Source organism: Tachyglossus aculeatus, chromosome 4, assembly GCF_015852505.1.
Source record: "Tachyglossus aculeatus isolate mTacAcu1 chromosome 4, mTacAcu1.pri, whole genome shotgun sequence".
NCBI classification, from domain to species: Eukaryota; Metazoa; Chordata; class Mammalia; order Monotremata; family Tachyglossidae; genus Tachyglossus; species Tachyglossus aculeatus.
The window spans coordinates 96,164,781-96,178,082 of record NC_052069.1 but is presented as its reverse complement, the minus strand read 5'-3'; the positions used below and the strand labels follow the sequence as shown (position 1 = coordinate 96,178,082).

Genomic DNA, 13,302 nt, shown 5'->3' with positions numbered 1-13,302 from the left:
TTTGGAGTGGGCAGCAACGATAGAGTTCTGGTAGTGCTTTTGGAGTGGCTGGGAGTCAGAGCTAGAGGAAAGGGGAGCACAGCTGGACTAAAGGGGAGGTGTAGGCAGGGTTAATATTAAGGAGGATGAAGGATACAGAATTGAGAAGCAGTGTGGCCTAGTGGATAGAGCATGGGTTTGGGAGTCAGAAGGACCCAGGCTCTAATTCCTGCTCTGCCACAAGTCTGCTGTGTGACCTTGGGCATGTCACTTAACTTCTCTGGGCCTCAGTGACCTCATCTGTAAAATGGGGATTAAGATTGTGAGCCCCATATGGGGGTATTGACTGTGTCCAATCTGATTAGTTTATATCAACCCCTGTGTTTAGAACGGTGCTTGGCACATAGTGCTTAACAAGTACTGTAATTATTATAATTATTATTTGGTGGTTCAGGACCCAGAGAAAGAGCAGTATTTGGTGAGGGTCGGGGGTAGTCCCACACTGTCAGAGGTCTTGACAGGTGACCTAGAGGTGAGAAGGAGGCCCTTGGGGTTCAAGGTGGTGCAATGTGGTGAGGGCTATGAGGGGATGGAATCAGGGGTGGAGCAATCTATGGCAGGCAGGAATGGGAGTTGGAATTGATGAAAGGAGAGGCCCAAGGAACATGAGCATGGCCAACTCCAAGAGATGTGTGGGGAGAGCTAGACCTGCCAATAGGGCCTGAATTGAGCAGGAGTGATGGTTCCAAATGCTCGAAGAAGGTGTTCAATACAAACCCAGTTTGGTAGTTCAGGGATTAGCCTGTCTTTGCCTCATTTACTTTCTGGGGCTAATGGCTTTCCCTTGCTGATGTTTCTGCTCTTCAGCCTGCTCAGATCTTTTCATTTTGCTTCATTTTTCACCTCCCCAGTGCTTCTCAGCTCTAATTACCTGCAATCAATTGAATGTCATGCTACTAAGCAATTTTATTGACCAGGCGTATCTGATGTGTCTGTTCCACGACTCCTGGTGATACTTAATATGACCAGCTTCCAAGGAATTCTTATTATAGTAGAAAACTGCCAAAGCATCTGTTAGGGTCTCTACTCCTCCCCTTTAACATTATTGAGTAATAATATTGGCCTTGGTAATTTGCTAGCGAAACCTCAGTTGAAGATGAACTGTCTTACGATTTTCTACATATGGAAATAATTTGACATAGGAAGATAAATCTGAATCAATGCCATGAAGAAGGCCATTTAACTGTTCATTAAAGTATTGGATGCATGATTGAGAAAGCAGAGGATGAGCACATCTGGTTATATTACACTGGCCCTAGGGATTTAGGGCCTGGAAGAAATTCATTCATTCAATTGCATTTATTGAGTGCTTACTGTGTGCAGAGCACTGTACTAAGTGCTTGGGAATGAGACTGCGAGAAAGGAAATAATAAAAACTGTAGCACAAGTACTAATTATAGTGCTTGTTAAGCACTTGGTTTGTGCCAAACATTGTCCTAAATGCTGGGGTAGATACAAGTTAATCATGTTGGATACAGTCCCTATCCCACATGGGGCTTATAGGATTTAATCCCGATTTTACAGGTGAGGTATCTGAGGCACATAGAAGTTAAGTGACTTGTTCAAGGTCACACAGAAGACCCATGGCAGAGCCAGGATTAGAGCCTAGGTCCTCTGACTCTCAGGCACATGCTGTTTCCGCTAGGTCATGCTGCTTCTCTATCTTTAGAGGTGTAGTCAACCAGCCAGTAACATTTATTGAGTGCTTACACTGTGCACTGCATTGTACCACTGAGTGCTTGGGAGAATACAATACAGTAGAGTTGGTAGACCTGATTCCTGCCTTCAAGGAGCTTCCCAATCTACTGATGCTCAGCATCACCAAATGGCTGGGCCCTGTAACATGGGTCTGTATTGGAAGTCGGTGACAGTAGTGTGAGCGGATACAGATGTTGACCCGCCATTCAATATTGGAATCTTTCATCAGGTGGGGCAGGCTGAATTACCCTAGAAATAAAGACTATTTAAAGTGCCTCTAAGGTAAAATGGAAAAGACCAAGGCCCTGAGTCACTTTAGCATCTACAAACGCATCTCTGCAGTCATCTTAGCTATCGTTGGCAGCGAGAGTCCAGGTCAAGCAGGTGGTGTAGAAAAAAGGCAGCTGGGACAGAACCTCTCTGCACTAGTGCATTCCAAATCCACTAACAGCAGGACAAAGCCTAAGGCACAGGAGAGCTCAGTGACCTACACTGCCCTCGATTGGCATCTTTAATTTTGTTTTATGGCCCAAAGCATGAAAGTGGATTAAGTATAAATCAAAAAGGATAAATAGAAGCCCTCAAGTATCCTTGTAAGCATGACAGGAGTCACTAGCTTGGTTTAGTGGAAAGAGCTTGAGTCAGAAGACATGGGTTCTAATCCTATATCTAATCTATATGTTGCCAACTTGTACTTCCCAAGCGCTTAGTACAGTGCTCTGCACACAGTAAGTGCTCAATAAATACGATTGAATCCTGGCTCTGCCACATGTCTGCTGTGTGACCTTGGGTAAGCCACTCAACTTCTCTGTACCTCAGTTACCTCATCTGTAAAATGGGGATTAAGACTATGAGCCTCAACCTGGAGGGTCCCTTGCATGTGAGCAACAGGGCCGACTTCTTCAACCCCCGCTTTGTCCACGTCATCCCCCAGGCCTGGAATGTCCTCCCTCCACACATCCGCCAAGCTAGCTCTCTTCCTCCCTTCAAAGCCCTACTGAGAGCTCACCTCCTCCAGGAGGCCTTCCCACATTGATCCCCCTCCTTCCTCTCCCCCTCATCTCCCTCCCCATCCCCCCCGCCTTACCTCCTTCCCCTCCCCAAAGCACCTGTATATATGTACATATGTTTGTACATATTTATTACTCTTTTATATTTATTTTATTTTATTAATATGTTTTGTACTCTGTCTTCCCCTCCTAGACTGTGAGCCCGCTGTTGGGTAGGGACCGTCTCTATATGTTGCCAACTTGTACTTCCCAAGCGCTTAGTACAGTGCTCTGCACACAGTAAGCACTCAATAAATACGATTGAATGAATGAATGAGCCCCACATGGGATAACCTGATTACCTTGTAACTACCCCAGCACTTAGAACAGTCCTTGGCACACAGTAGCACTTAACAAATACCATTATTATTATTATTATTATTATTATTATTGTTATTATATTCAGAAGTCTGCACTCAAAGACAAAAATCAAATGCAGTAGAAAGAAGAGTAAATTGTAACAGTAAATTCAAGAAAAATCTAAATTCATATAGCAAAATACTTTGAGATTACCTATGTTGATTCTGTTCCTATCTCTAGCAACACAAGTTTAGTCAAGCTAAGTCTTAATGGAATTAATGGAGTCTGACTTGATCAACTAGCAGTAGAGATGTTTAAGGGTCTGATATTTATTCATTCATTCAATCATATTTATTGAGCCCTTACTGTGTGCAGAGCACTGTACTAAGCGCTTTCCTTTTCCTTAATAATAATAATAATAATAGCATTTCTTAAGTGCTTACTATGTGCAAAGCACTGTTCTAAGTGCTGGGGAGGTTAACAAGGTGATCAGGTTGTCCCACGGGGGGCTCACAGTCTTCATCCCCATTTTACAGATGAGGTAACTGAGGCCCAGAGAAGTTAAGTGACTTGCCCAAAGTCACACAACTGGTAAGTGGTGGCCAAAGCCCGGGCTCTTTCCACTAAGCCACACTGCTTCTCCAGTGATAATGGTATTTAAGTACTTACTATGTGTCAAGCACTGTCCTAAGCACTGGGGGAGATGCAAGCTAATCAGCTTGTCTCACATGGGGCACACACTCTTAATCTCCATTTTAAAGATTAGGTAACTGAGGCACAGAAAAGTGAAGTGACTTGCCCAAGGTCACACAGCAGACAAGTGATGGAGCTGGGATTAGAACCCAGGTCCTTCTGACTCCCAGGCCCGTGCTCTATCCACTAGACCATGCAAAAATAGGTCCTTTAAGGAACTAGTGCCAAATTCTAGCCCAGAGTAAATGTTTGCTATCGGTTACCAGATTTTTGAAGTGTAAATGGGAAGAGGTCCAGAAATGACCTAGAAATTTTGTTAGACTGAATGCATCAGGATACTAATAATAATAATGACTGTGGTACTTGTTAAATTTTTACTGTGTGTTAAGCAGTAGTAGATGTCAGGATAATCAGATTGGACACAGTCCCCGGCAGTTAGTCAGTAAATCAGTTATATTAAATCAGTTGTATTTACTGAACACATACTGTATACAGAGCACTATACTAACCTCTTGGGAGTGTACATAGTAAACAGACACATTCCCTGAGCACAACAAGCTTATAGTCTAGAGGGGAGACAGACATTAATATTAACAAGTAAATTACAGATATGTACATAGGTGCTGTGGGGCTGGGAGGGGGGATACAGAAGAGAATGGGAGAAGAGGAAAGGAGGGTTGGGTCAGGGAAGCCCTCTTGAAGAAGATGTGCCTTCAATAAAGCTTTGAAGTGGGGGAGAATCATCATCTGTAGGATATGAGGTTGGAGGGCATTCTAGGCCAGAGGCAGGATGTGGGGAGAGGTTGGTGGTGAGATAAACAAGATTGTGGTACAGTGAGAAAGCATTAGAGGAGAAAAGTGTGCTGGCTGGGTTGTAGTAGGAGAGTAACAAGGTACAGTAGGAGGAGGCAAGGTGATTGAGTGTTTTAAAGCCAATGGTGAAGAATTTCTGTTTGATACGGAGGTGAACTTATAGTCTAGGGGGAGAGAAAAGAAGTATTTACTCCCCATTTCACAGGTGAGGAAACTGAACCACAGAGAAGTGAAGTGACTTGCCTGAGATCACTCAGCAGGCAAGTGGCAAAGCCGAAAGTAGACCCCAGTTCCCCTGACGGGCTGGGGCCCATGCTCTTTCCACTAGCCCACACTTCCTCACTGCATCAGTGAAAATACTGACCAAAAAGTTAGCTTAAACAGTTAACTTGAAATGGGAAACTGCCAGGAGGCAATTAAAGAAAGCAAAAACACTACCAAGGCAGCATCTTTGAGGAGACAGAGGATTTGTTTTTAATAATTTACAGTTTGTGGGCAAAGGTTCAGTTCCACAATAATGATTAAAAAATGAAATGTTTTACAATAACCTTTGACCAGAATTTGGAGTCTGTTGAATCTTGACAATTCGGCTTATCTGACCCCTGGGAAAACCACCTTGTTTTCATGGTCCCCTTTTACAGAACATTGATGTTATTGAAAACATAAAAAGGGTTTTTTTTTCCATATAATTGGACAATCATTTTGATGCAGAGGCAAATGATTTTGGTTCATTAGAAGTCATTTTGTCTGATGCAGGCCTGTAATTTTCCTAATTTGTAACCCAGCAAATGGTACAACTGAGTTAGGGATGCCCCCTGACCCATTTAACAACCTGGCTGCCTGCAGATGAGGCATAGGTAGCCCACAATTGCCAGAAATCAAGCTAGCTGGGCATATTTCCTCATCATAGCTCAGTAACTTGGATTCAGAATCACGACTGTTTCATGTCATAAACTCTAGACAAAGGCTATCTTTCTGTAGCAATAGATATCTGAAAATGCCTTTAAAAATGGAAAATCTGGATAACCAAGGACAGGGGATGGCAGAATCACAAAATTTTGGAAAAATTCCATAGGAGTAGCAGAAGAATAACTAGCTAAGATAAATACATTCATAGAAACTGGAAAAAAATATTGATTTTACATGAACAATTGAACCACTTATTTTTACACTGTTTTTTTAAAGTGCATTTATCTTATTATTTTGCAGCTCAGTGAGTGTCTAGTAATAGCATTTCATGGAACCAGCAAAGTGACAGTGGTTTCAGAGATTAATGATTCAGGAAAAATATGACAAATATGTGAAAACTTTGTTGCTATGAAATTTGTTGCTAGGAAATATTTGTAAAACAATCCAGAAGGAGAGCATACTTTATCTCCAACTGCACTCACATCTGTGTGAATTGCAGAAAAGAAAAGAGAAAATGAAGGGGGCAGGTGGGTAAGACATGCATTTAAATAATTTTTCCAAGTTTGACAAATTCTTTCCTGATTTTGAAGTGGATTGGAAACAGGGCAAGACTTCCCTCCCGCCATTTCTCCTATTCATGAGATTCCCCACCCATTCACATTTGATAGTACCATCCACAGTTTTTAGGCATGGGTTTATTCTTTTATCTTCAGTTTAAAAATCTCATATATAAAGTTTCCAGCTTCTTACATGAGCTGATGCTCTGAGTCCATTTGGCTTGGATTACCTTTCCTCAAATGTTGTGTTGGCTAATCCCTTTCAAAATATCTGCATCAAACCTGAAGGAGGTTTGGCTTTATCTCATAAATAATTGATTGCATTTTCCCAAAAGAAGTCCAGAGTTGTTTAATCTGGGCATCCAACTAGCCATTCCAAATCTCCACAATGGATCATGAGCCAAACGTGGAAAAATCAAGCCCATTGATTCATGAGTAGTGTGGGAGAACTGCTAGAATCCAGTTTGTTTATCACAGCTCATCTTTGTTACATGTACAGCAAGACATTTTATCATTTATTAGTATTGCTCACATGTCCTAGGACAGATGGATCCATAGTATCAGATCTGAATAAAAAATGACAACCTACCAGCCCATTGCTTCAGCCCAATAAAATGAGATTCTTCTCTGGGATTTTGGCAATTCATCATGCCCAGGGCAAATCCAGGGACTAGTAGAGTGGAGAAACACTTTTCTGACTTTTTATAGAATGGAACTTGCTCCTTGGGGATTTTGCAGTTAGATTTTCCAGGGTGGTGATTCCAGAGGGAAAATGTCCAGCGTCAGTAGCTTTCAGACAAACCACCAAAAGACATCAATTAATCATATTTATTGAGCACTTACTGTGCGCAGGGCACTGTACTAAATGCTTGGGAGAGTACAATATAACAGAGTTGGTAGACAGGTTCCCTGCTCTCAAGGAGCTTACAGTCTAGAGGGGGAGATAGACATTAATATAAATAAATGAATTACAGATATGTATATAAGTGCGTGCCCCAACCCCTCGCCCTAAATTTGGAGCTCACCCAAAACAACCCCAGTTTGCTGCTCCCTGAGAATCTAATGGTGAGAACTAATAAATCTAAAAATCATTATTAATCCTGCCAGGGTGAATCAAATTTCTGAGGGGAAGATTGGACCTTGAGTTCTAATTCTGGCTCTGTCACTTGCCTGCTGTGTGATCTTGGGCAAGTCACTTATTTCCCTGGGGCTGTTACCTCATCTATAAAATGAGGGTTAAGACTGCGAGACCTGTGTGGGACAGGGACGGTGTCCAACCCAATTTGCCTGTATCCACCTCAGTGCTTAGTACAGTGCCTGGCATATAGTAAGCACTTAACAAATATCACAATTATTATTATTATTTATTACCTTTTAGAAGCTGCATCGCCTCTTTGGTCCCTGGTCAGCAATGTCCCAAAACAGACCTTGCCCATGTAAGCTTGGAACAAAGTCTATGCTTAATCCCCCGACAAGCCTTGAACCCCAATGTTTAATACTACAAGCATGTCCTGTTTCCATGCCAATCAAAATGGTCAAACGTAAAATCAATTTTCTTAGTCACATCCTTCCCCATATTCAGAGCCCTCCAAAACCCCCACCAGTAGGAGGCATTCCTTGACTGATTTAGAGGAGCAGTTTGGCCTAGTGCAAAAAGCGCAAGCCTGAGAGAGGACATGGGTTCTAATCCCAGCTCTGCCACATCCCTGCTGTGTGACCTTGGGCAAGTCACTTAATTTCTCTGTGACTCCCTTCACCTGTAAAATAGGGAGTCAATATCTGTTTCTACTTAGACTGTGGGCTCTGTGCAGCACTGATTATTTTGTATCCACCCCAGTGCATAGTTCAGTGCTTGGCACATCATGAGCACTTAACAAATGCCACAGTTTTATTGTTATTACAATCCAGCACCAGCCATGTGGGGAAAATGGAGATCTATGAGGGCAGGGAACTGATTGGCAGGGAGGCAGTGGGTTTCGGAGCATAAGAGGTGGGAGCTGCATGGGAGTCACAGAGAAAGGAGGGAAAAAACATATAATTTACAGAGAGGGGGAGAAAGGGAGAGAGTTTTTAAAAACTGGTGGGCCAGGGCAAGCCGGAAGAGGAAAAGGGACAGAATAAGGAAGGGTAGGTTTACTGGTTGCTATCCAATGATGCCAGCATGGGACAACTCCAGATTGCAAGCTCATCTCTAGACTGTCAGTTCATTGTGGGCAGGGAATGTGTTTGTTTATTGTTACACTGTATTCTCCCAAGTACTTAGTACAGTGTTCTGCTCACAGTAAGCACCCAATAAATGCGATTGACTGACAACTCAAGGATTTGACTGTACCGCAGTGTCATGGAACCCTTCAAGGCAGCCCGGCCCTCAGCCCCAGAGAGCACTCCAGACCTGCTTTGGTTTTCACCTCTGCTACCTGCTTCCTTCAAACTCCAGCCAAGGGGATCGTTGCCACAATGTACTAGAATGGCTTATGTCACAGAGTCACCCAGGCCGCTCAGCAAGGCCTAGGTGGCCCTTTGAGGAAGAGATGATAGGATTTTCCAACTTCTCATCAATATATTTTGTAATTATTCTTAAAAATCTGCAACCCAGAATGAAACCCCAGTTTTTCATGATTGTGACCCAGAAGCAGCAGCATCTGAAGATATGTGGAAAAACACAACCAGAATGTTCTGTGAGTTTTTATTGTATGGTGATACAGTAGGTTAGTATTTTCTACTATCCCAGCCACTGGAATGATCTGTTTACCGGATTTTTGTTTGTTTTTTTTAACGGTATTTGTTAAATGTCTACTATGTGACAGGCACCGTACTAAGCTCTGGGTAGATACAAGCTAATCAAGTTGGACACGGTCCATGTCCCGCATGGAGCTCCCAGTTTTAATCTTCGTTTTTACAGATGAGAGAACTGAGGCAGAGAGAACTGAAGTGCCTTGCCCAAGATCACAGAACAGGCAAGTGGCAGACCTGGAATTAGAACTCAGGTCCTCTGAATCCCAGACTCATGCTTTAGTTGGACACAGTCCATGTCCCACATGGAGCTCACGGTTTTAATCCCCCTTTTACAGATGAGAGAACTGAGGCACAGAGAACTGAAGTGCCCAGTGTCTTAAAGCAGGCAATGGCAGAGTCAGAATTACAACTCAGGTCCTTCTGAGTCTCAGACTCATGCTTTATCCACTAGACCACACTGCTTCTCTGTGTACCCCAGAGCTTAGCACAGTGCTTGGCACATAGTAAGTTCCTAATAAACACCATTATTATTATTACTATTGTAAGTTATTGTTGTGGACAGGGAACATGTCTACCAACTCTGTTATATTGTACTCTCCCATGCGCTTAATTCAGTGCTTTTTACACAGTAAGCACTCAAAAAATACTATTGATTGATTGATTGATGTACTTTGAAAACAGACTCAAGTATTTACCAGAAACCTTTTCCTGGTTTCTGAACCACAGAATGAATTAGAAATGATTGACGTTGGTCTTGTGGGTGGTTCATAGGTTTTCAGGATTAAAGAATTCTTTGCTGTTCTACTAAATGGCAGAAAAATTAAAGGTTGTTCCCAAGCAACACTGCCAATGGCAGAGAAACTTGTACTGAAAAAATGCTAGAGTGCTTGTAAAATTGTAAGGGGTAAGTGAATATAAGGAAGCCATAGGAATTCAATCTAGTTTGAGAGGGAAAATTTACCTAAAAATTATTTCACAGAAATGGTAGCCCATAAACTTTTCATCAGAGATGATGTATAGCAATTAAGAGAGACTTTACTTGCTTTGAGAAGAGTCTTCAGGAAGACTCTGAGACCATGATATAGAATCGAAAGCAGCACAGGGCATGGCAAGAGGTAAATGAATCATCATGGCAGAGGACAGACTTTGTGTGGAATGGAGTGTCAGTCATGTAAGGGTCTTTTCATCTACACCTCATCTGTCTCTCTATCCTGGCTGTAAAACTCCTTAAGGCCAGGGTTCAAATCTGCTAACTCTATTGTACTCCCCCGGGTGCTCTTCACAGAGTACCCTTGAAGTGAAGAGTAGGACTTCCCTTCAAAGCCCTACTGAGAGCTCACCTCCTTCAGGAAGACTTCCCAGACTGAGTCCCCTCCTTCCTCTCCCTCTCCTCCCCCTTCCCATCCCCCCGCCCTACCTCCTTCCCCTCCCCACAGCACCTGTATATATGTTTGTACAGATTTATTACTCTATTAATTTTACTTGTACATATTTACTATTCTATTTATTTTATTTTGTTAATATGTTTTGTTTTGTTGTCTACCTCTCCCTTCTAGACTGTGAGCCCGCTGTTGGGTAGGGACCGTCTCTATATGTTGCCAACTTGTACTTCCCAAGTGCTTAGCACAGTGCTCTGCACATAGTAAGTGCTCAATAAATATGATTGAATGAATGAATGAATAAGTACTCAATAAATACTATTAATTGATTGATCTTTGACAATGGACAGATTTATGCTTATACAGATCTAAAATAACATGGGACAGGTTAAAAACAAAGATGTCATATGTTTAGTTAGCTCCTTACTTGCCATGCCATGCCATTTGCACAAAGAAGTGGCAAGAGCACTGGCTTGGGAGACAGAGGACATGGGTTCTAATCCCAGCTATGCCACTTGTCTGCAGTGTGACCTTGGGCAAGCCACTTAACTTCTCTGTGCTTCAGTTACCTCATCTTTGAAATGGGGATTAAGACTGTGAGCCCCACGTGGGACAACCTGATTAACTTGTATCAACCCCAGTGCTTAGAACAGTGCTTGGCACCTAGTAAGCGCTTAACAAATACCATAATTATTATTATCATTATTATTATTAAAGTCTTAGAACTTGAATTTAGGTTATTTTTTTTTTCTTTTTGTGGTATTTGTTAGACACATACTATGTGCCTGGCACTGTACTAAGCGCTGGAGTAGATGCAACCTAATCAAGCTGGACACAGTCCACATCCCACCTGGGGCACACAGTCTTAATCCCCATTTTACAGATAAGAGAACTGAGGCCCAGAGAAGTTTAGTGACTTGCCCAAGGTCACGTATCGGACAAGTGGTGGAACTGAGATTAGAATGCAGGTGTTTCTGACTCCCAGGACTGTGCTCTCTCCACTATACTACCCTGCTTCTTGTGATGATAATGATGACTAGGCACTGGTAGAAACAGGAAGGATGAGAGAACATAAAGGAGAATACAGCTCCAGTGCCATATGTCCCATAAATTGGCAAATCATTTCACAGTTTGCAAATGATTTTGTGGCAGTACTTAGTCTTTTCTTGTCTTATGCTGTCGAGTTGTCTCTGACCCACAGGGACTCTGTGGACACATCTCTCCCAGAATGCCTCACCTCAATCTGCAATCGTTCTGGTAGTATATCAGTATTTAGTTTATCAATTATTAGTGTATTAAATATTCTATTTATTTTATTAATGGTATGTATATAGCTATAATTCTATTTATCTATTTTGTTGCTATTGATGTCTGTCTACTTGTTTTGTTTTGTTGTCTGTCTCCCCCTTCTAGACTGTGAGCCCATTGTATCTCATCCTATCCTGACTGGATTACCGCATCAGCCTCCTCTCTGATCACCCATCCTCATGTCTCTCCCCACTTCAATCCATACTTCACGCTGCTGCCCAGATCATCTTTGTGCAGAAATGTTCTGGGCATGCTACTCCCCTCCTCAAAAATCTCTAGTGGCTACCAATCAACCTACGCATCAGGCAAAAACTCCTCACTCTCAGCTTCAAGGCTGTCCATCACCTCGTCCCCTCCTACCTTATCTCCCCTCTCTCCTTCTACAGCCCAGCCCACACACTACGCTCCTCTGCCACTAACCTCCTCACTGTGCCTTGTTCTCGCCTTTCCTGCCATCGACCCCCAGCCCACATCCTTCCCCTGGTCTGGACTGCTCTCCCTCCACACATCCACCAAGCTAGCTCTCTTCCTCCCTTCAAAGCCCTACTGAGAGCTCACCTCCTCCAGGAGGCCTTCCCCGACTGAACCCCCTTTTTCTTCTCCTCCTCCCCAACCCCCCTGCCCCTAGCTCCTTCCCCTCCCCACAGCACTTGTATATATTTGTACAGGTTTATTACTCTATTTATTTTACTTGTACATATTTACGATTCTATTTATTTTGTTAATGATGTGCATATAGCTATTTGCACATTTGTTCTATTTGTTCTGATTATTTTGACACCTGTCTACATGTTTTGTTTTGTTGTCTGTCTCCCCCTTCTAGACTGTGAGCCCATTGTTGGGTAGGGACCATCTCTATATGTTGCCGACTTGTACTTCCCAAGCACTTAGTACAGTGCTCTGCACACAGTAAGCACTCAATAAATACGATTGAATGAATGAATGAATGAATGAATTGTTGGGTAGGGATTGTCTCTGTTGCCGAATTGTACTTTCCAAGTGCTTAGTACAGTGCTCTGCACACAGTAAGAGCTCAATAAATACAACTGAATGAATAAATAGGGTTTTCTTGTTAAAAATATGGAAGAGGTTTACCATTGCCTTTTTTCATGCAGTAAACTTGAATCACCACCCTTGACTCTCTCCCATGCCGCTGCTGCCCAGCACAGGTGAGTTTTGAATTTTAGCAGATTGCCTTCCACTCGCTAGCCAGTGTCCAAGCTAGGAATGGAATAAGTATGCCTCTGCTTGTCTCTCCCTCCCAAAGCCAAGATTGTTAAAGTATTGGAAACTCTACAGGTGCAATCCTGAGAGGGTTAATATTCTGTCACAGTCCTGGAATATGGAATTTCCAACACAAATGCCAATAATTGAAGTATTTAAGCATTTACTATGTACCAAACACTGTAGCAAGCACAGGGACAGCTACAAGATAATCAGGTCAGAAACAGTCCTTGTCTCCCATGTGGCTCTCCATGTAAAGTGGAAGAACAGGTATTTCAGCCCCATTTTTCAGATAAGGAAACTGAAGCAAAGAGAAGTTAAGTGATTTGCCCAAGAACACACAGCAGGCAAATGGTTCATTCATTCATTCAATCACACTTATGGAGTGCTTACCGTGTGTAAAGCACTGCATTAAACACTTTGGAGAGTACAGTATAACAATAAATGAACACCTTCCCTTCTCACAACAAGTTTATGATCTAGAGGTTGGGGGAGACAGACATTAATATAAATAAATAGATTACAGTTATGAACATAAGTGCTGTGGGACTGGGAGGGGGGATGACTAAAGATGAATAAATGGTGGATCCAGGATTA

General features: G+C 42.5%; 1 non-coding gene across 1 annotated transcript; it reads right to left on the bottom strand.

Annotated features, from left to right (window-relative positions):
* Positions 1 to 12,660: 12,660 nt before the first annotated feature.
* On the bottom strand, positions 12,661 to 12,798 carry LOC119927521. The gene has a single exon (XR_005450516.1). It is a non-coding gene; the product is annotated as a small nucleolar RNA SNORA7 (small nucleolar RNA).
* Positions 12,799 to 13,302: the final 504 nt, after the last annotated feature.